This window comes from Equus przewalskii, chromosome 7 (genome assembly GCF_037783145.1).
Source record: "Equus przewalskii isolate Varuska chromosome 7, EquPr2, whole genome shotgun sequence".
Lineage (NCBI taxonomy): Eukaryota > Metazoa > Chordata > Mammalia > Perissodactyla > Equidae > Equus > Equus przewalskii.
In genome coordinates, this window is record NC_091837.1 from 54,203,712 (window position 1) to 54,227,954 (window position 24,243).

The following is a 24,243-nucleotide window of genomic DNA, read 5'->3' on the forward strand; positions in this document are numbered from 1 at the left end:
TAATTCAAATCCTATATCATTATTGATTTTTTTGTCCACTTTTTCTATTAATTGCTGAGAGAGGAATGTTATAAATCTCCAATTGACTGTGGCTTTGCCTATTTCCCCTTTAATTCATTCTACTTTCGCTTCCTGTATTTTGAAATTTGTTATACCTGTGTTACTAGGTGCAAAAACATTTAGGATTATTGTGTCTCTCTGAAGAATTGACCCTTTCATCATTATGGAATGTCTCTCTTTATCTCTGGATATTCTTTGTCTTGAAATCTGCTTTGCCTCTAACATTCATCACCATGCCAGCTTTCTTAGGCTTGGTGTTTGCATGGTACATCTTTTTGATCCTTTGTCTCTCAACCTGACTATACCTTTATAATGTGTGTTTCTTGTAAATATATAAATGGGTCTTGCTCTCTTATCCATTTTAACAATTTCTGACTTAATGGAAGGTTTTAGCCTATTTACAGCAGTTATTCACATGGATGAGTTTAAACCTACCATCTGGGTATTTGTTTTCTCTTGGTCCCATCTGTTCATTTCTCTGCTCCTTTCCTCCTTGGTGTGTTGCATGTTCTAGGATTCCACTGCAGGTCCCCTACTGACCTGTTAATTATACCTCCTTAATAAACCTAAATAATAAAAAATAAACCTCCAGTTTATTTTTTAACTGTTTACTCTTGTTGTGGAAACATCATTAAAAACAAAATCTAGTCTACCTGGAAACACTCCTCAAAGGTAGACGAGAAAGAAAACAGTTTCATTATACAATAAGCATTAAGCCAGAATGTGATGCATGTCACAGGTAGCCCCTAAGGAAATTGCAAGTAGAGAAAGAAACCTATAAAGAAATTGCAAAGACAGAAATATAGCCAGACAGATACAACCCATTACATACATGTTCACAAGATGTTCACAAGTAACTTGACCTCAAGTAAGACTTGCCAGCACCATTTGTCATACACAGCTCATCTTAAATTCACCTGGTAATTGAGGTGGCCATTGTGTTTGCTGATTGCCTTTATTCAAAGAAATAGTAAAACTCTTATATCTCTGGGACAGGTAGCTAGTTACAATTTGGAGGCAGGCACCCATGGAGAAGGAGAGACGGGTGCTGTCTTCCTTGATGTTCACGTGTTTGATGTTTGAAGAGATGGCTCCCAGGTCCTTGAGAAAGACATTCCTGCTTGTAAAGCTAGCGAAAGGCTTATTTAGTTTTAAAATGATTTACATCCTATCTGAAAGGGGCAGAGGAAGAATGAACAATGACAAGTTTTCTAAAGTAAATGCTCTAAGAAAGGGGAGAGGAAAGGGAAAGTCTCTCCTTTTTGGCACCGGGAAAAATTCTATTTTTTCTTTCTTAGATTTGTACTTAACCCTAATACTCTAGGGCTATACTCCATGTGGCAATGCCTAGCAATTGGATATCACAAATATAGACCATTTCTTTCATTATGGAAAGGTTTTTCGGCAGCACAGCTCTAGAAATTATAGTATACATCTTGAATTTGTCACAGTCTACCTTCAAATGTTCTACTAATTCGCCAACAATGTACATAAATCTTGAGCTTCCCGTTGGTGGATCTTGCTATGTCACTAGATCTCTGACCTTCTTCACACTCATACTCTAATCAAGAGGCCCTCAAACGTTGCCTCTTGTCCCCCACACCATCCTTGATGTCCCTGCTCCATTGACTATAGCGCATTATGAGCACGCATATTCAGAAACCTGTATCGAGTCCATTGGCGAGTGGAAATGGACTCACTGTTCCACAGATTACAGGACCTCCACCAACCCATTAGCCAAGTTGAAGAAAATGAGAGGAGGAATGTGTACTTCTATTAAGAATCCAGATATGCCCTGGGGTGGAGATTTTCCACTTGCTTCTTTATATCAACTCTCTACCTTTTTCACCCTGCTCTAAGGCCGCTTCAACAGGCATCCTTGCCCTCTGGCTTCTAGCTGGGCTTTGCCAGTGGGAGGCACTGGGGAGAAAGAGAGAAATAAGGTCCGGGCATTTCTTCCGCTGTCTCTCTCTCCAGCGCCTGTCAGACATCTCCCTCTGTACAGCAACTCCTCTTCTGAGTTCTAGGACCCACTCCCTCTCATTGCTCCTGGGGGCCTATTGGTGGTGATTGCCCCCCACTTAACTGTTGCCAGACTCAAGGTCCTGGACTGTCCCATGAGGGTTCCCTCACCTGCCTCACTTTTTGTATACCATCCGTTACACTCTCCTCACTTCTGTCTGCTTCTGCCTGGAACACTCACTGACTCAGGCATTTAGCTGCTAAATGATGACTCATTTTTAAAGTTATAAAAAAAAGACTCTTTTAAAAATCCTGTTGTATGAGTCTGCTCAGGCTGCCATAACAAAGTACCACAGAATGGGGGCCTTAAACAACAGACGTTTATTTTCTCACAGTTCTGGAGGCTAGACGTCCAAGACCAAGGTGTGGGCAGGGTTGATTTCTTCCAAGACCTCTTCCCTTGGCTTGCACATGGCCATCTTGTCCCTGTGTCTTCACCTGGTCTTCCCTCTGTATGTGTCTATGTCCAAATTTCCTCTTCTTATAAGGACACCCGTCATATTGAATTAGGGCCCATCCAGATGATCTCATTCTAACTTAATTATCTCTGTAAACACCTTATCTTTAAAGATAGCCCCATTCTGAGGTGCTAAGTGTTAGCATTTCAACATGTGAATGTTGGGGGAACACAACTCGGCCCATAATATCCAGTAAACAAACATACAGACTAGCCTGAAAAGCTGCACTATTTTTTCTCATGGAAGTTATGAATTCCTTTATCCAACTCTTTGGTTAATTATTAATACAAATTGCTTGTCACGGTGATAAAATTTAAACCTGAGTTGAAAGCAGCCTGAATAAAGAGACTTCAGAGTCTCTATTGGGCCTTTAGAGAAACCACAAAGGCAATCGAAGCGAAGCGCTGGCTGTAGTTTCTAAGGATTGTCGACAGCGGCCAGTTTCCCAGCTTGCCGGCAATGGCCACACGCTTCATATTGCTCTTCAGTTTCCCCTGAGGCTTCTGCAGCACAGCTACCACGAACAGCTCCTCAGCTAAGAGAGGGGAGGCAGGACAATCCTCTCATTTGGAACTCATTCTAAAGATTTTTTTTTTCCTCCTTGCTTCTGAGGTTCCTATACATAGCACAGTGGCCTTTCCTGTGTTTTTTTTTGTATTCTAAATTTGTCAGTACAAATTATTCTTCCTCTCTCTCCACTTCTAGTTAAAAAAAAATTGATACAAAGACTTTAAAATAAAATATATTGATCTGTTTCTCCATTATGACTTCTGCTGTAATGTCTGTGAAGTCATTCACTTCAAAATTACTTCCGTATAAGGTGTGTGACAAACATGTGTACAAGTTAATTCTGATTCATTCCCTAGCCCAGGAATGGTTAGTCTTTCAAGAATTCTAATCAGAAATTGTCGCGCCAGAAATGGTTACTTAGCCCTTCAAAAATCATCATCAAAATCCACATCGGAAGGCTTGCTAATTAGCATAAAGGATAGAAGTAGCTTTTCCTGGGTGAAATGAGTAGTTTTGAGACCGGTGATTGTTAAGGCTTTGGGTACAGCCCCCACTGCACGGCCATGAACAAGGTGTGAGAACATGGCAGGCCTGAGAGTCTAATGGCGCCACTGAAGCACTTGAGGTCCAGTCCCACGTCCTGTGTCCTCCCGCTTCACGGAGAATCCTGACACAATGCTGGCTCGTCGTTTAAACATGATTCCATCTACCTCAGAACCGACCTTTCATCAACTGCTAATCCGAAGGGACCGGGGCAGAGAGTGGAAATGCCCTAAGTTACAAAATCAGGTTGTCACATGACTCTTTTTATGCCCGTCTGCTAATAAATATTGGTACATTTTGTGGAATTTATTCAATACTTTCTTGTTTTGTAATAAACCAAAGGAACAGCCCCCTAACTAGCAGAAATTATTAATATTAAAACAATTTCAAAGTGTCATTTGCTTAATGGTCAAATTGGCTTAGGAAATTTGGCAACTATGCCCATTTAATTATTTATTTTTCTAGGAAGATTAACAGCCTGAGTTCAGCCCCTGTTTTGGTTCACTCCAATTTCCTCACTTTTAAAGTGTTATTTTACCAAAATATTTTCTTTTACTACACATGTTTTGTTGGAAAAAGGCAAAATATAGATTAAAGAACAAAAACTACTTACTAAATTTCTCTAATTCCTTCATATACATTATCCTTGTTTCCTATCCCCGCCCTCACTAGGTTTTGAGATCAGTGGAGGCAGGAATGGCCTTTTTGATCTTTCTCTTCCACGCTTTCTCCAGTGTCTGTAAAAAATACCAAAGTAAACCAGTAAAGGGAATGCTTGGCCAATTGAATGCATAAACAGCCAGGCAGAGGGAAAATGATGACCTGAGTTGGGACAATTCAGCCTTCCCAGGAGGAGAAGGGCTTTTGATACACTCAAACAGGACAATTGTGAATTTTGAAAATCCAGCAAGATTTTCAGAGTGGATTTCCTAAACCTGTGTGTAATGGATGACGTCAATGTCAATTTGCATCCTCTAATTTGCTGCATCCCAAACCGAAGTTTGTTCTCAGTATAAAGCCTTAATCCATGGACTCTGAGAACCATTTGAGGAGTCCTGCTCCAAAGAGAACTATAGAGGTTTTAGTGAAAAATGGGAACTATTTGCAATGGCTCGAATAGTTTATTTCAGAGTTTCTTTCTATATTCTAGTTGCCAGGATTGTTGGAGATTTCACTCACTGTATTAAAGATTTGTTTTATTATTCTGTCCTTTTACCCAAGGCTGTATGATAGGATGGGACCCAGATGCCCCATTTCCCCTCATCTACCGCTTCTAGCTGCTTCTTGCAGACAGTTTGGTTTTACAATCCTTTTAATGTGAATCCTGCTGGAGTAATCTCAAGCTTTGTCATTCCCAACCCCTCTAAGGACCACTCCTAACGTTTTACATGGGTGCTTTCTCAAAGAAAAGAAATTGGGTTAAGGAGAAAAAACAGCCCTTGAGGTACGGCCATGAATGAAGTGGGGAAATGCGCAAAATACAAACATCATAAATACTTCTAAATACACTCCTGCTAGATGAAGTCCAAGTTGAGTTGGCTTAGCAGTAAATGATGTGTACGTTCACCTAGTAATAATTCACGTTTGTCCACTTGGAGATCCTCTGGACGCGCCCCAAAACCATCAACTCAGTAGGGTTGGGTTAAACGAGTGTTATATGCTTTCTGACCACTAGATGGCATTATGCATACAGCAAACGAGGCAAAGTCTGTCTGTATCAAAACCAAGAGGAAAAAATTAAGCAATTTAAAGACATAAGCAATGCAAACGCACAAAGGCCAATACCTGCCCTTGCTAACTGTGCTTCTCCCGATAAAGTGTGATATGCTTTAGGATTGCCTGGGAAACGAGGCCCAGCTTATGGAAGTCTACTAAAACCTGTACTGCTCCTTTGGTGATGAAATACAAAATGTCCTTTTGAAGCTGAGTCTTGAGCCTTTGGTTCTATTAAAAATGCTTCACTTGGGAGGAAATGAGGCTGGCCAATGGATTTACAAATAACACAGTCAACCTGGCGTGGGCTAATTTTAAGAATAGACATTGAAGACGACCGGCCGGTGGCACGGTGGTTAAGTTCACACGTTCCGCTTCTTGGTGGCCCGGAGTTCCCGGGCCTGGATCCCAGGTGCGGACATGGCACTGCTTGCCAAAGCCATGCTGCGGCAGGCATCCCACGTATAAAGTAGAGGAAGACGGGCATGCATGTTAGCTCAGGGCCAGTCTTCCTCAGCAAAAAGAGGAGGATTGGCAGCAGTTAGCTCGGGGCTAATCGTCATCAAAAACAAAAACAAAACAAAACAAAAAAGAATAGATGTTGAGATTCAATGAAACAAACATTTGCTGAGTTCTCACTATGTGCCGAGCACTGTTCAGTGGCTTTAAGTTTGTTCAAAGACAAGGGGCCCACGCTGTAGTGGAGGTGGTAGTCACAAACACCTTATTCTGAAAACCAAGATAGCTGTAATCAACAAGTCACCAAAGATAGAAAGAAAATGCCAAGGCTGCTTGGAGAGATTAAGTCCTCTGTGAGGATAGGGATGGGAATATCTAAGAAGTCTTCTCAGAGAGGGGGGCTTTTCATGAAAAGTGAAGATTAAGGAAGCAGGGATGTGCTTGAGCAGAGGCGCCGCTCACACAGGTGAGGGTGGCTAGTGTTTGGGAAATGATGTGGTGGACGCAGCAGAAAAGACGGAAGAAGAGGTGGTACAGATGCAGCCTAAGGCCGTGGAACTGGACCAGAGAGCCACAGAACATTTCTGAGCCCTACAGTCTTCGGGTCAGTTTTTAGAAAGAGCCCTCAGGCTGTAGTCCGGGATGGGCTGCAGGTGGGAGATCCTGAAGAAAGGAGGGTGGGGAAAAGTTGAAAATAACTCAAACCCAGGTGAGCATTAAATATTAACCTCTTTTTTCCCACTTTTATTGATTTTTTTTCCATGCATTCTCAGTGCCTTTTTCCTTGCTGTAAATTTTAAATGTTGTGTCGACAAGGTCACAGAACCAACAGAGAGGCAAGGTGTAATTAGAGTGAAAATGTTTTCCTAAACCAAATTGGAATGCGGCATTTGACAGAAGATTTTGTTCCCTGACTTGTGAATTTATTTATAAAAATAAGTCTCACAAAGTTAAGCAATCAAAATAACATGGGTCATTTACTTAACGAATGCCTTCCATTTAAAAATAATAAAAGTACCCGAAATTAGACTATTCCAGAAAACTGTTGACATGTGTTTGTTTCCATGACGGTTTGGTTGCCCTTTGGTCTCCCTCACGAAACTGTAAGCTTTCTGAGCCAAGAACTTGGTCTTTATTCATTCTTGTATCCTCAGTACATAACACAGTGCTTTATATATGGCAGGTGCTCAATTATTTTTTGTGTTGACTTGCCCATAAGTTAAACAGTACTATTGAAATTAATGGAAGGGCATGTCTTGCGTCAGTAAACATTTCTCCCAATGTTCTATTGGGAAACTTCATACACACAGCAAATTTGAAAGAATTTCAATGAACAACATATTCCCATCCCCTAGATTCTACCATTAATATTTTACTATGCTTGCTTGATCACATCTCTATCTGTCCATGCATTTGCTCATCCACCAATCTATGTTTTTTTATGAATTTCAAATTAAACTATAGCCATAAGTACACTTTCCCCTAAATATGTCAGTGTGCATATCTTTAACTAGAGTTCAAGATTTGTTTATATTTTTTCCTCTGAGATAAAATTACATACACTGAGGGGTTGGTCCAGTGGCATAGCAGTTAAGTTTGCACACTCTGCTTCAGTGGCTCTGGGTTCATAGGTTCAGATCCCAGGTGCAGACCTACACACCGCTCATCAAGCCATGCTTTGGTGGCATCCCACATAAAAATAGAGGAAGATTGCCACGGATGTTAGCTCAGGGACAATATTCCTCAAGCAAAAGAGGAAGATTGGTAATGGATGTTAGCTCGGGGCCAATCTTCCTCACCAAAAACAACAACAACAATAAATTACATACAATGAAATGCACCAATTTTAAGTGTACATTTGCCAAGTTTTGATAATTGCATATACCTCTGTAACCTAGACCCCTTTCGAGATATAGAAATTACTATCACACCAAAAAATTCTAAGGCCTCTTCCTGCTTGGGCCCCATCCCCACCCCCCAGAGGCAACTGTTTTATTTATTTATGTTTTGGTTTGCCTGTTTTAGAACTTCATATAAATGGAGTCCTACAGTATGTGCTCTCTGGAATAAGCCTTCTTTCACTCAGCATAATGTTTTTGAGATTCACCTGCGTTGTGTGTGTCAGTAATACATTTCTCTGTGTTGGCAGCAGTGTTCTATTGTATAATTATGTTGAAGTTACTTATCCAGTCTCATTTTGATGGACACGTGGGCTGTTTCCCAGTTTTGTGTTATCAAGAATAAAGCTACTATGAAACTTCTTGCTCAAGCCTTTGTGGCCATATCTTTTCATTTCTCTTGGGACGTAACTAGGATTGGAAATGCAGGGTCATAGGGTAAATGTATGTTGAGACATCTTTAAGAACTCCTTTTTACAAAATGCTGGGCAGTTCGTGCCATGCTTTAGCTTCCCCACTTTGACAATCTGAGAGAAATCCCTGAGTAAGAGCACCCAGAGGGGTCCACTGAATACTGTACGCCTCACTCAAAATTCCAGAGCATCAGAGCGGTCTGTCAGTTCCGTGTGATACTCACCTGCTATACACAATGTTTGTGTCCCCCCCATATTCCTATGTCCTATGTTGAAAACTAGCCCCCAATGTGATAGTATTAGGAAGTGGGGCCTTTGGAAGGTGATTAGGTCACGAGGGTGAAGCATTCTTCTGATTTCTCTGAGAGCGGCTAAATCTGTAATTAAGAGATAGATGGGGATTCATGCTTTGCTAAGAGATGAGCTTTTTCATTCAGGAGTTTTCCTTGCAAATTGCTACATAATCTGGAGCATTCTCAGAAAGGGTAGTACAATCCCCTATGTTGTTACTAATACAGGATTTAAAGTTTGAAAACTTGGTTTAGGGATCCAGTTATGTAATCCACACCCAAAAGTTGAGATGAAATAGAAATAAAGACGGTGATTGAAAGGTTTCTCTCTCTCTCGTTCTCTCTCATTCTCTCTCTCACACATACTCCAGTAATATCTGGCCATAAGTACAAACAGGGAATTAGGAAAAGAAGAATGGTAAACCAAGATAAACTATTTAAACAGTAGGAGAAACACAGAGGGAAACAAATTCTCCGCCTCTTTTCTCTCCACTCTGCCGCAGCCCTGGTAACAGCGAAGGAAGCGCATCTGCTGCTAGCTGCATCCTGTGATCATCCTAATGACTCATCCGGAGGTAATCAGATTCCACAGCTCAGCGTGTAAGATTTTTACTTCGGGAGGTAATCTTACAATTACAACAAGACAAGACAGATGTATAAGGATGTTCATCATAGTGCTGTTTATCAGGTAAAAATTGTAAATAGGCTGCGGGTAGAGTTCATTAAAAATCAGCTCTGTGCAGAGCTACAGGCGGCTTAATGAGGTGATTGAAAGTTACAAGACAGCAATATCTTAAATTACTTTTAGTAATTGCAAGGATACAAAGCAACATGGAATAGGTCTTCCCACCACTCCCTCTGACCTTCCTACCCGTGTGTGTCAGCTACAGCAGGCTTAATGACCCACTTGTCAGACAACCAAACCAAAGGTGGAGCTCATGGGTGAGTGGCACACGTGCAGATAGGTGAAGCTGTCAGATGCAGTCGTTCTCACCCTGGTCAAAAGTTGTTGTGACTGCAGTCAGTCTTTAAGAGAGGAAAATAAACATGCATTTCGCTGTGAAATAATAATACTTTAAAGCCACCAAGAGACACTGACATATGACAATGGTGGTGATAATAACAATAAGAGTATGCAATATTGACCGGTACTTTCTATGGGCAGGCACTATACTAAGCATTTCTCGTACTATTATCTGATTTTATCTTCACAACAATCGCAGAGACATATCCAATTATTTCCTCCCATTTTGCAGATCAATAAGCTGAGGGTTAGAACAGTTAGGCAATACGTAAAGCTGGGCGATCTGTCTCCTGCCTTCTGCATCATCAGACATTTAGCCCCGGCTAAAGACATGATGAGAGGAAGAGGAGAAAAGCTTTAGGAGGACAGAAAACCATTTATTGCCTCTTCCAATCTCTGAGTTTGTTGGGACAGAGAGGGGCTCTTTAAAAACAATTCAAGAACCAAAGACACAGGAGACGGGTTTTTTTCCTCAAATACCCTAAACTATTTTTCACCGCAACAAACAAGAGCTCAGGATAGAAATTTCCATTCACCTGTGATCTATGATGGCTAATCTTCTTTAGCTATCACTTAGCAACCCGGTAACAAACGGAGATTGGCAAAGCTGGGCTGATTAGCATTCTTTTTTAGTCAAAAGATCAGCGCTATTACAAGGTACAGCCAACAACCCTGAGGCTTACAGGGTTTAAAGGTCAGGCAAAGTTGTTGTTGGTTTGGTTTTTTTCCTTTAGTGCAAAACAAGTTTTCTTTGTTCATTTGGTTTACAAAACTCATATGGTCTTTGACAGGGACCAGATTCTGGACAGTGGGGAGGCTCTGCAGCTCTCTGGGTCCCTGAACCCCTGGGAGACCTTGAGCCTCTGCAGCTTCTCACATATACAGAAATCCAGACCAGCCCACGGTAATGAAGCTCAGCTGCAAAATGCTTTGAAGTCTACGAAAAAATGGTCAAGGCTAGCTAACTTTCATCAGTGGAGAAAACAGCACTGATTTGCAATAAGTGAAGAAAACATTCAGTCTCAAAGAGAGCAGAAACAAGCCTGGAAGATCAGCTAGCCCTGAACCTCCCATTTGAGGTGCCTCCCGACCAATGAACATAGGGATGGGGAACACTATCGTTCATCCTTTGTTATCCACGCCCATAGACAGCTTCTGTGTCAGGAAGTTCTTCCTTAAGTCTCACTGGAATCCTTTGTGCTACTGTTTCAAGCTAATCTCTTCTTTTGCTGTTCATAATGGAGGCATCTGTCTTTCTTAAGATTTTTTTCAGTCTTTTGTTTACTTGACATGCATCATGAATGCACATGGACCTTTCTCTTCTCCAGTTTCAATTTTTAAATCACTCATTAGAAAGGTATTTACCGAGCCAGCACTGGCTAAATCCTGGACTTAGAAAGATCACTGGGACATGGTCTCTGCCTGCAAGAAGCTTACTTTCTCAAGGGTGAAGTAGATATTCAGAGAAATAGCAGTGGCAGAGTCTTGTTATGTGAAGGTCAGGTGTTCTCTGATTTGGAAATTTTGCATTCCGATGATCGTCCATTCAAGACAATCTGAATCTTTCCATTTCAAAGTTTCAGCTATATTTTTATCACTAAAATTCATTTCTTTCTTAATTTCCTCTGCTGGAGGGGGAGGAGCCCGGCTGAGGGGGGACAACAGTAACAGAATGGGCATGCCATCTGGTGGCAAAGTGAAATAAAAAGGAACACCAAACTGTGTCTTATACCTTGTTCCTACAGAGAGCGGAAGTAAATAGTATATGTCCTGGATTCAAAGTACCATAAATTGCACCACTGGTTTAATAAGAGAACAAAAAGACCAAAAGTGGGAATGAGTACAATAAATATACACATCCTCTGGATTCTAGAAATCCAAGTGGAAGGGCAGGGTCGGGGGTGCATCTTAAGGAAATACAGCAGTGTGTTTTTAGCTATTTTCCTTTCTAATGGTTGAGAGCTAATGATGAGAGCCAAATGCAGCTAATCGTGATTGTGATCAGTACCTGTTGTGTGCTGACAATTTCACAATTGTCCTGCAGAAGGGATGTCACTGTCCCCATTTAACACCTGGGGAAAGCAAGGCTCAAAGAAAGGATCTACCCTCAACCTTAGACCCAGGATTTAAACTCAGGAGGTTGACTCGCAAAGTCCATGATTGTTCCACCCTCCTAAGCTTTCTTCTGTGCTTCCCCCAAACCCAAGGGCTTCCCAGCTGCTCTCCTCGAACTGTCTCCCAAGCGCCTTCGGCAAGGTAAGATTCCTCTAATTATGAGACTTTCCCCGATACTCCATTTCCACTCCCCACCCCAGGCACATCCTTGAGCCTGTTGGCTCCTGGAATTGCTCCACCTCAGAAACGTCTACTATAGCTTGTGTCCCGGCTTTCCCAGGGCACTTCTCCATTTCCACTACAGCTGCTCTTGGACCTTCTAGAGACTTCTAGAAACCTTTTCCTCCCTGCTTGCAGATTCCCTCTAAATTTGTAGAGCCCCCAAAATGGTTCTCAAATAGTGCCCTGATTCCCCCACGACCTTGACATGGAATTCAGGAAATCATGCATGCCCTGGTGGGGGGACGTGGAGATGCTGAGAGGACAGGCCGGACAGGGGAGGCCTGGGGTGAGAAGATGAGGCCAGAAAAGGTGGCCATCTCATCAGTGGAGGCAAATGTCAGGGACCTCGAAATTCAGCAGCAAGTTCCAGCACATTGGCCCCAAAGACCCTGTGGAGGTAGCCACATCTCAAGGGAGAGTAGTGCAGGGCATCCAGAGACAGCCCAGCCACACCACAGCAGAGATGAGCATGCTGGGAGAGGGCCGTCCACCAGGAATATGGATATGCTTCCCTGGCACCCAGGGATATTGCACCCAGAAAAGAGGAGAGAGAGAGAGATGCAAAACAGTTTAAGAAAACCCAGAAATGAGTGTTTTAAACTGTAAGAGACAGAATTTGCTTTCTTTGGCAAATCTAAGTAGTATCCTACTGTCTTCCTATCATTGGTAGAAATAGGGGCTCCAAGCATGGGTCATAGAAAATAAAGGAAGGCCAACTTTATGTACATTTGAGTAGCAGTGTGCCTCACGCAGTTGTATTCCAGAGAGCAGAGCTGCCGAGAGCATCATGGATTAAGATTTGGCACAGGGAGTAGACCTGACACAACTGTGGGAGGAGCTCGGAAAGCAAAACTCTGGAGAGAAGTGAGAGAATCAGAGAAAACTCACCGTCCAGGCCTCCTAAAGCACCGGCCAGGTGGACTGGTCAGAGCCGCTGGGGAAAGGAAAGCAAAAAGCACTCTTCCATCGCTGAGGTGGAAGACAATGGGGCTGCTTGGGGTATAGGGGGCAGAGGTAGCAGGTGGTGGCCACTGCAGAGCCACAGCCACGTGGCTGTGGTGGACTGTCCGTCAGCTGGGCCGACAATCAGAACCGAGAGCCAGACACTGGAGGAGCGCAGCAAGGACAGGCTGGACCCTGCTGGGCACCACCCATCCAGCTGCCAAATATCAGCCTGCAAAGTGCTTCAGGGACGAATGGCCACTATCTCTCTTCTGCTTCTCGAATGTCACGCAAGTGTCTCTTTTGGCCAATTCTAACTCAGAACCCTAGAGAGAAGCGGATTCTGGAACACATAGTTCCTCAAGTAACAAAGCTGGCTATAGAAGCATCCAGCACACTGTATATAAATTTCGATCCTGCTATAGAATAAAGTTATTAACACATGCACACACAGCAATGGCAAATCAAGTCAGTTGAATTCAGAGAAAGCCATGGGAAAGTTGACTCTGAGAGTGGACGTGAAAATAAAATTCATTTTATACACTATTTGTCACGTGGTAGCTGGCAGGGGACAGATTCTCTGGTGAGCAATATAATTCATGACCCACACGTGTTCCCTTACTGTACTGATATCAACCTTGCCCCCAATACCTTAGTTCTTTAGCAGAGGGAGAATTCTTGACCAGGTCCCACCATCTCCAACGACTTTACAAACAGCAGCAGGATATGGGAAACAGCAGGATAGGAAATACCAGCTTCCTGTTTGTCTCACATTTAAGGTTTTCAAGAAGAGTTCTGGTGTGCCAGCAGCTGTTCTTTCCACAAGGAAGGAGAGCAGGTGAAAAGGTTGGCTGAGCTATGAATAGCAATGTGGTTGAACTTTATATTTTCTGAACAAGACCTTGAAGACCCCAGGGCATTAAATGCTGTGGCCAACACTGTCACTCGCCCTCACAATTGCCGTTGCCTTGGACCTTTTCTTTCTGGCTGAAAAGCCAAAAATGCCAGACCCCAGCTTTACTACCCTCCTTGTCTCCAGGACATGGGCTTGTGGCCTGATCCTAGTTAATAGGCTCATAGGGAAATCTGTGGAAAGACTTTGCTACCTGATAAACAGAAGTGCCCTTCTACTGCCTCGATCTGCTGCTGTAGGAAGACACAATGGGGACAGCTGAGGTGGCCACCCTGAGAGCCTGAGGGGAAAGCCAGGAGAATCGCAGAGAAGCTGAATGCAGAGCTGTGACACCGTAAGGGACTGAGACAACCTGCAACCACCTATGGCTTGACCCCTCTTAGGGGAGCTGAGAAGCACCTGTTGTTCAAGCCACTCTTGTCCAGGCATTCTGTGACATGCAGAGTTACAGCTAAGCTTGATTCAATTTTAACATTGTCAGTTTTGCAAGGAATTCACTACCCCGTCACAGCCCCTTTAACTTAATTGTGTACGATCTCTGAGCAAGTCTACCCAGGCCTACCAATGCCCAGAGAAGGAATAATATGAAACTCATTAGAGTCCTACACATTCTTCTGTATCAACTCTAGGCATGTATTCATTTGCACAGAGGGCTTCTGCAGTGATTAATACAGCTGCCAATGGACAGTGCTTTCAACAAAGCATATTTCTACTATGTGCTAGAGACTGTCATTATCAGTATAGAGAACGTAATTGAATTTCCACTGTAGGCACAGTTGGGAATTTAACTGCCATCTATTTCAAAGCTAAACCCTAATCCCAGTCATTATTTATAAGTGATAGTTAAGGCATCCAATTGGCCTTGAATTTGTACATAAATATACTTCACAATAGAAAGTAAGCAGAATCTTGGTGCATGAATTTTGTCAGTCCTCTTTCTTGGTCGAGGTCCTCCATCTTGGCTTCAGCTCTGACATGAAATACACCTGCACACAAATTATCCCGACAGCCTTGTCTAGGCAGAGAAGGACAGGGCCTGGCCAGCAAGCAATTCCTCATCGTCTATACCTGCACCTAAACCTGCTATGAAGCGCCAGCCTCAGCAGGTAGGTCTGCCAAGGTTGACAGTGCCACCTCTCTGCCCCCGGAATTGATATCAAGTGGCTCTGAGAGCTGCCCCTTCGTGTGGGCCCACCTCCCACCCACCACAACCCTTGTACTCACCTGCTACCCCATCTCTGATTGGGCCCCTTTATGTAGTTGTTTCCAAGTGTTAAACCACACCTGGACACCCAGGCTTATAAATGTAGACATGTATGCGAGTGCATTTTCACTCCTGGCTTATTAGAACACGTGTGTCACCAGGGCTGTTTCATCCATAATGCTAGAAAAAAAGTGTCTGCCTCATTTTATTTTTGCCTTCTCTCACCTCAATTCCTTCCCTTATTTCCAATATTAGCAACTAAAGAAAGGGGTATTTTGTTTCAGTCACCCAAGAAAATCATTCCCAAATGGCCACAGGAACATATTTTTATTTGCATTTAAAGTTGACTAAGATTATCAAAAAGAGTGGAAAGTAATAATAAAATGAAAAACCTAATGCTTCAAAACAAACATATCGCCATCACTAATGGCTGTCCGGTGGACTTCTCTCTAGCAGCTGCTTTTTTATGGAGGCAAATAAAAGCTTGATCTTAGGTAAGAGGAGAAGAAATGGCTGTGTAAAAATAGGAGGAAGTAGAACATGAGAATCTTGCAAATCTCGGCCCTTAAGCGAAAGAAAGGGACTGAGTCAGCAGGGTGGTTGGGAAACGTGCGACAGTCTCCACAGCCCCTTTGCCTAAATGGTGACAGGACAACATGAAAATTCAGGTATTTCCCACTTGGTCTACATGTGGAGTATATCCCCTGTGCCTCCCTAGCACCGACCCCAGCTTCCCACCACGACACACACACACACACACACACGCATGCACAAAGTCTCTCCTACCAGTTCTCACATTTGCTCTCACTTGGTTGTGCTCTGGAGAGCGTTAGCTGTTGAGATCGTTCTTTCCTGAGCCATCTTTAGGAGAAGGAACAATGGGATTGAAAGTCACTAAGAATCTTGCCCATGCCCAAAGTGCCATGAATGTCCCGCAGGGCTCCAGAGTCCACCACATTTAAGGTTCCACGCTTGCTGATTGTTTCTGGGAGTGATGTGTTCCCCTAAGTCTAATCAAGTCTGGGGGCCCAAGGGGACATTGTGTGAACTTTGGCCCCAAGAGGTTCCCAAGCCCCACAGTTCTGCCCGTTAAATGATATGCATTGTTCCTCTTTAAATAAAGGAGTATGTGCTTGGGGAACCGAGGGATCCCTCTGTGTGGTAGGTGAAGCGCGTCAGATTAAAATAAGTACAACTGGAGAACTTAAGATTATTATTAAAGCCGGACCAGTTATTCTATCTGCCAATCAAAAACCATTTCTACCACACAAAAACTTGCACATGAATGTTTATAACAGTTTTATTCATAATTACCGAAACTTGGAAGCAACCAAGATGTCCTTCAATAGGTGAATGAATAAATAAACTGTGGTACATCGACACAGTGGAATATCATTCTGCCATAAAGAGAAATGAGCAAGCAAGCCAGGAAAAGGCATGGAAGAACTTTAAATGCATATTGCTAAGTGAAAGAAGCCAATCTGAAAAGGCTACATATTGTATGATTCCAACTCTGTGACATTCTGGAAAAGGCAAAACTATGGAGACAGTAAAAGCATCAGTGGTTTCCAGAGGTTGGGGAGGCAAGAGGGATGAACAGGCAGAGCACAGAGGATTTTCAGGGCACTGAAACTGCTCTGATCCTATAATGGTAGATACACATCATTACATTTGTCAAAACCATAGAACATACAACATAAAGAGTGAACACTAATGTAAAGTATGGACTTTTAATTAGTAATGATGTATGAATGTTGGCTCATCAATTGTAACAAATGTACCATATTAATGCAAGGTGTTAATAACAGGGGAAATTGTGGGTTGGGGAATTTGAGGGGGTGTATGAGAATTCTTTGTACTCCCACTCATTTTTCTATAACCCTAAAACTGCTCTAAAAATAATCTATTAATTTTTTTCAAAACATTTTGAAAAAAATTCCTAGATGTTTCTCTGGTAGATGATGCTCTCATGGATTTAGTTAAGGACCATTCTCAATGTCAAAGAATGCATAATAACCTTCAGGTAGATTGTCCTATTCAGGGTGTTGGAAAGGCATCCTTGAACAGAAGAAAGGTCGAACTTGGAGAGTCTATTTTGGTCACAGCTCTAGTTTCCTCACTGAAGATTTGTGAGGCCTTGAGTGGTACAGTGCAGGTTAACTGACCAAATCTTTCTTCACTTCGAATCTATCAAAGGCTGACGAACAGAGTAACTATCTCGCAAGGCCGTTGTGAGCATTCAATGTGCAATGCCTAGCACTAGACAAGTCCTCAGTAGATGCCTGCTGGATATTACCCCACACAAGCTGCTGCACCACTTTGTGCCTCAGTTTTTTAATCTGTAAAGTGGGGAGGTTCTACTTGGAGACGGCCTAGGTGCCTTCCAGGCCAGGCGTTCTAGGTTTCTATAATTCTGCAGCTGAGGAACAAGGGTTGGCTGAAGGAAGGCAACACATTGAAACTAGGTGTTATGAGAAGCCGTTCAAGGGAAAAAAGGAAAGGAGGCATTTACTCAATGCTGGTTCTTGGTTAAGCCAGTGCTTCCCATACGTTGTTTCCTCCCATCCTTACCAATCTCCAAGATGCAGGCACTAGCATCTCCTTTTACCAAAGAGGAACCAGAAACTCCTCCACTCACCTGGAGGGTGGTAAAGGCAGGATTTGAATGCAGGTCTATCTGACCCTTAGCCCATGTTCTTTCCTCTGCTCTGTGCCACCCTTATCCACTTCCAGGAGACCCCAGCTTGTCTTCAACTTGGGATGGCAAAGGCACGGAAATACTGGGAACAATTTAACAATATGCTGTGACTGCCTAAGGAGATTTTCTCTGCAAGAACAGAGAACAATGAATCCTGCTAATGAATGAAAGGAGTCCCAGAGGTAAACAGATACAAACATCCAAAAAGGTTCACAGCCACAATGACTTCCCAGCAAGACAGCACTGAATGAGAGCCTGTTCTGTCTTCTTTGAGGAGAGGAGTGTTTCTAGGAGCCTCTCACCCCCGATACCCCATTGATCAAGCAGCCCCAGCCCTAGAGTAACAGGGAGCCATGATGAGAAGACCAATTTTCCTGAGCTCTAATGGCGAGACCCATCTCCTTTTGTGTATACATCATTTCCTTTGTATTTGCTGGCTTTCACTTTCCCAGTTTGGCCCCCTGCAGCCTGTGTAAGACTTGAAATTGCAACCCTTATACATTCAAGTCCAGATTATCCTTCTTAAAGGGAATCAACCAATGTTGAAATCCCCAGTTAATCCCCCAACCTCATTTGCACCATTTTTTTATACTGCTTTTCCAGAAAGTCTAAGCTCTAAATTGCAAGAACAAGCAAAGTAACATTGATGGCTTTGAATGTCAAATTTCAGCCAAGAATCCAATCAAACATGGTACCAGGGCCCCAAGGATGTTCCCTATTCCCCAATAGCTCCTGACTCCCAAGCCCACTCCTTTTCCGACAGTCACAGCCCATGTGTACAGCCCCAGAGGAAGCAAGGAGGCCACTTCCGGGCTGGAGGAAGTCTGGGCAAGCACAGCAGGCATGGCGCAGACCCCTTCCTGTGAGCCCAGGCCAGAGCACAGGCTGGCTGCCTCCAAGGTTTGAATCTTAATCTCTGATTTGGCTCTAAAAGCTGCTCAGGGAAAAGCATCCAATGCAATAATTGCAAGGCAAAACCAGGAAGAAACTAGCAGGAAGGAGCTAGAGTGGGTTTCCAGAGCAATTGTCTTGAGGGTCCTAAACACTGAGCTGTGAGCTTGGGGACTTCAGTCCCTGGATGGTCCCAGGGTCCCTCTTCCCAGGATCCCACCTTAATCTGGACTCCCAGCTAAGGCTGGAGCACACCGTGCCTGACTCAACATACCCTTTTGTGGAAGAGTCCCCTGCTCTCTGCTTCTCTTCATTCTCTGCTGGGGGTACTAACGAGTCACAGAGACCCCAAGCTAGCAGGATGGACAAGAGGGTAGTGAGAGAGAAAAGGGAGAGAGAAGAGGGGAATGTTGAGAAAGTAAAGATGGGGTCTAGATAGGCAAAGATTCATGGAAATTTCAGAATTCAACGCTCATCTTCCTTCTCTCTCTCACTTCTTTTCTGGATCTTCAAAACGTATTTTACTCTAGTCTCCACTAAAAAACTCTCCTCCACAGTCTTCTTCATTGCCACAACCCAACGTTGGCACCTCTCCTTTTCCCAAGCATGTTGGGCAATTTTAGTCTGAACTATGAGCCCAGCTCCTTATTATAATGCCTCTGGTTTCACGTGTACAAACCTGGTTCCTAATACACTCTCCCAGCAAGAGGTTTTAGTTGCTTGAGGACAGGATTATGCTTGAAACGTGCCTTGCAACGAAGACCTGGTACCGCACTTCACCCCAAGATACACGCTGACTCCCTGATCGAACTCCCTCCTGCCAGCAAGCTGGCACAGATGTAACCACTGGCCGTCAGGACCACCATCTCTGGGCCTCCGGGGCCTCGTAGTTACTGCAAAGGGCCTGCCAATCCCTGACCCGACTATTGACAGTGACTGGTTGATATTTCATCCACAAATGGGTTACTATTTTTTAAGCACACACACACATTTGATTTACAAAATACAAAGTCATTTCAAGGCATTTCTGACTTTTTATTAACTTGTTGTCATAGATTTTTTTTCTAAATAGGTAGATATTAGAAGTTCAGGTCCAAGATTTCTTTTTACATAAAAAAAAAAAGAATTTCTAAGTCATATTAGAAAAGGTTGGAACCACCGAGCCATACACCAAATGCTGAAGTCTCCCCACATCTGGTCAGGCAACATGCTGCTAACTGGAGCCCAGGGTCCAGATTCCCCATTTGTGGACTCAACCTGTCACAGAGTTAGTTCCTTTGAAGGGATATTTTTTGAGCATGCAAGGACAAGCTTCTGAATTCACAAAGGCGCAAAGCCTAGGACAAAGTTTAAGTGCTGCTGATGCAACTGTCACCCTTGACCTATTTGCTGGGAGCTGCAATCACACACAGCCTAGAAACATTATTAAACAGTTCTATTTTAGCTTACAATAAACAACAAGGCCCAATCCCAAGCCTCCCCACTCCTCGGTGCAGATTCAGAGTGTCAGATTTGCATGGCTAGGAGGAGAAGACCACCAAGCTTCATCACATTTCTCAGCATTCATAAAAACAATAGGACTTCTCTTCTTCTTTGACCTAATTCACTACCTGTATTTCCACAAGCTATTGGGCTTGATAGCCATTCGGCATGGTGAATCCCACTAAAATAAACAGACATCACCTGAATGTCCTAATAGTTACAGTTCTACCTGCTTCATAATCCAAGAGGCAACTACCAAGTTAACTAATAAACATCCAAATTCTGACAGGACTTCCATATTTTATGATGACAATGTTTGCATTCAGGGCAAAATGAAATGGGTTTTAAATTGAGTTGTGATATAGTGATTCCTATCCAAAAAGCTGGGACCTGGGAACAGAGAGCCATGGGCTTGCAACTTTCTCTGTAGAGTATCCACAACAGATAGAGCCAAAGATTAAATTGCTTAAGCAGAAATTAAGGCTGGCCTGCCAACCTCCCCATCCCCCTCTACCAACTGGACCAACATTTATGAATTACTATGTGCCAATAACTGTGCTGTGCTTCCTATCCACATTGCAGTCAATCCTCCCTAACAGGTAGATGCTATTCTTATCACCGCTTAGCAGAAACGGGCATTAAGCCTCATAGATTGTGTAAGAAGACCCAGGTAAAACAGCTAGTGCACGGCAAAGTTGGACTCAAAACGAGATTTTCTGACTCCAAAGTCCATGCATTTTCCACTCTGCTATGTTTCCTCTCAAGAGAAATATTATTTCTTTGCCTAGCAGCCCTCACAGCCAGGGCAGGTGTGGACAAATCTCGGTATGGCCCTAGAATAACAGAGTGCTTGGAAGGCTTAAAAAAATGGTGGCACCAAAAATTCAATCTACCTCCTGCACACAAGAGCTCCAGCCAAGTTTTTTAATCAATATTCCCTCAATTGGCCCTGCTAACAAAGAGATTTCAAAAACCAAATGTGAACAGACATGTTCCACTTACTCATATCTGTAACCTTCTTAAAAAATGGGCTGTGAGTCATGAACATGGAGCTCCAAGTACAGATGGTGGATTGATAGCCCTTGAGGTCTCTGGATGGAGGCTAAGTCAGTAAAAGACTGAGGAAGATGGGCCTGATGCAAGGGGGGCCCCACAGCACCACAAGGATGGGGGTAAGAGATTGCCAATGCTGTGGGCTCACTGCAAATGTGCTGCTAGGAAAACTGCTCATTGAAATCCACCAGCAACAGCACTTATCTTCATGATGACTTTGGAGCAGTTCTCAGAACTAAGCAGTGGGGAGAATGCCAAATGGGGTTATACTGACTCAAATAAAGCTATGGATACATTTATTTTGTTTTTTATGCAAACATTTGTCCCAATTGAAGAGTTATAGTGTTGGGATGAATATGCATTAAAAGAATAGAAGCTGAGTTGTGTTCCAAGGGAATTGTATTGACTACACTGGCAGCTAATGACATGGTTTACTTCACGCAAAGAATCGGCATTCATTTTCAGAGTGACCTTGTAGTCTAAACTCTTTAAATTGAGAACACAACGAACAAGCTCCTCCGCCGAATTCATAAGCAACTAAAACACAGCGCACTAAGCCACTATTTGGGTAATTCTTTTGCCTGTTGAAATCTGGGTTGATTGTTGTTCATGTACCAACCTTCTTAAGCTACTAATATCTGCAAATAGTTCTTTCTATACCTGTTAAAGAGACCCTGATTCAATAATACCCAAATGTCATAGATTATTTCCTTAGCCTCTCTCAACACAGAACTTTGGCAAGGAGCCAAAGAGGTTCTTATTTGCCTCCAAGACACATGGCCCAATAGATTGGTTTCTGAGCAAGGTTGGAGGAAACTAAAGGTAGCCAGCCACGCAGCTGGTCACCCATCAGCCTAGCCCTTTTAATGTGCCTAGCCCTCTCTGAAGCTCTGCCCTGTTAACCGGCATCATGAGAATTTGTATTGCTGTTTTTGCAGGTGTTCACAGAGCCATAGAATACTACAACTCCAATTTGTGATCAGCTGACTCAAAATTTTTATCTTATAGAGGAAAAAACTAAGATCCAGAGATGTTAAGTAACTTAGCCATGGTTACCCAGTTAGGAGTTGGCAGAGCTGTTAAAGAAACCAGACTTTGGAACCCATGGCCCAACCTCACTCCCGAGCATGAGTCGCATCTAAGACAATTGTTTTCCAACTTTAGGGCATATCAGAATCACCAAAAGAGTTTGTTAAAACAGATTGTTGGGCCCCACTCCCAGAGTTTCAGATTCAATATGTCTGGGGTGGGACTCTAGAATTTATGTTTCTAACAAGTGCCCAGGGAATGCTGATACTCCTGGTCTGAGGCCAACTCTTTAAGAACCAGTGATCTAGTGTGTGTGGTAAGGAAGAAGAAGTTGCTTCTCAGACTCCAAAGACACAAAAGATCCATCTAAAATCTCAGAATAGGGGCTGGCCTGATGCTGTAGGGGTTAAGTTTGTGTGCTCCACTTAGGTGGCCCAGGGTTTGCAGGTTCTGATCCCAGGCGCAGACCTACACATCGTTCACCAAGCCATGCTGTGGCAGGGTCCCACATAAAATAGGGGAAGATTGGTGCAGATGCTAGTTCAGCAACAATCTTCCTCAAGCAAAAAGAGGAAGACTGGCAACAGACGTTAGCTCAGGGCCAATCTTCTTCACAAAAAACAAAATCCAAAACCCTCAGAATAAAGCAGTTTGTTCCAGCTTCCAAATCTGTCCTGAGCTAAGTAAGTTAGGTGAAATTGTCTTCTAGAATGCACATTTTGAGGTAATTAAATGTCAGGGGAAAAGGCTTCTGCCCATCCTGCTGAACCATAGTAAAAAAAATTTTGGATTTGAGTCTGGAATCAAAGATGAAGAAATGAATTCTCAGGCAAATACAGAAGGCAGATAGAGGCCCATGGAAAATAACCAGGGTGAACATGGAAGGTGAGTGCAGGTGAGTGGGCAGAAAAACAAGGGTTCCAGTCGGGGGAAGAAATGAGGAGCACTGGAGCTCAGACTCAGTCTGGCTTAGTCTGGCACATGCAACCAAGAACAAAGGAAGATGACAGTTAGGCTGTTGAGCTGCCATTAGAAACGCCAAAAGTTGGGTGTAGAGGGCAATGCAGGTATTGGCTCACTAAGAGAGGAGGTGAAACCTGGTTGCAACTGAAGGTGACTGGTCATTCATTTATGGAATCATTCAGTAAGCATTTATTGGGCATTTCTCGTGTGCCAGGCCCTGTACCAGGGACTGAGGACACATAAAGTAAGAAGGCAATGCCTCTGCTCTCAAGACACCAATGCTCCACAAAAGAGAAATTGTGAATACAAACAACTCTGATTAATGGCATAAATGTTTAAGAGAGGTCCACTGCACTTCACAGGAGAGAGGTAACTTCTGCCTAGGAAAAGCCTACTTCAGTTGCAGACTTCTCTTACTTTTATCAACAACTAAATGTTACTTTACCCCACAGTTCTATCCTCGGACTTCTTATTGTTAATACCTATTGGTGACCTCCAGATGCTGGAATCCAACCCATATGAATCTAGTTCATATTTCTTTCATATTCTTATAACCGTATAAGTGAATGATTTCATATCTAATTAGCCTCCCACGCTAAAATACTCAAGTCATCCTTGGCTCTGTCATCTCACTCAATTCCCATCCCACATGTCACCAGAGTCTCTTAATTCTATCTCCTTAACTGTCTCTCATCTGGCATTTTCTCTCTGTGACCACTGCCTTCACCATCATCTCCCCTGGGTTGCTGAAACCTCCTCCTCTCTGAAACCTCCACCTTGGGTCTCAGCCCTCCATAGCGGGTTGTCTTTCACACCCTAAAAAGCCTCTGGGAATCTTTGTTTCTCCTTCAGGCGGTTAGCAGCACGAGGGAGAATGGATGAGGAGGGGTAAGGGCACAGGGCTGGCATATCACAGGGTCTGTCCAAGGTATTTGAAAGACCACAGCAATAAATGAAGATGGAGTAGAACCGCGTCTTGGCCATCTCTGAATGTCAAGCAAAGGACATTCGACTTTGTTTGGCTGGCCATGGGGAGTGAGAGAAAGCTTTTGAAGATAGAGGTGATGTAATCAAAGGTATGCATTAGGAAGATTAATTTGGCAGTAGCTTATAGAAAAGCTTATATGGAAAATAGATTAGCAGTAAGGAGACCAGCTGGGACATAATTGCAAAAGGCTCTACAATTAACAATGAAGGTTTGAACTGAGTTGGCAGCTACAGAAACAGAAAATAGGAAATGGGGGAAATATTTTGGAAATGGAATTGATATTACTTTTTTAAGTCTGGTACTAAAGAGAAAGACAACTCAAGCAGAAATCCTGAGGTTCTAACCCTGACCAA

General features: G+C 43.2%; 1 long non-coding RNA gene across 1 annotated transcript in view; it reads right to left on the reverse strand.

The window, feature by feature from the left end:
- LOC139084844 (uncharacterized) overlaps positions 1-24,243 on the reverse strand; it is an 81,074-nt gene that overhangs the window by 49,361 nt on the left and 7,470 nt on the right. The window lies entirely within an intron of this gene.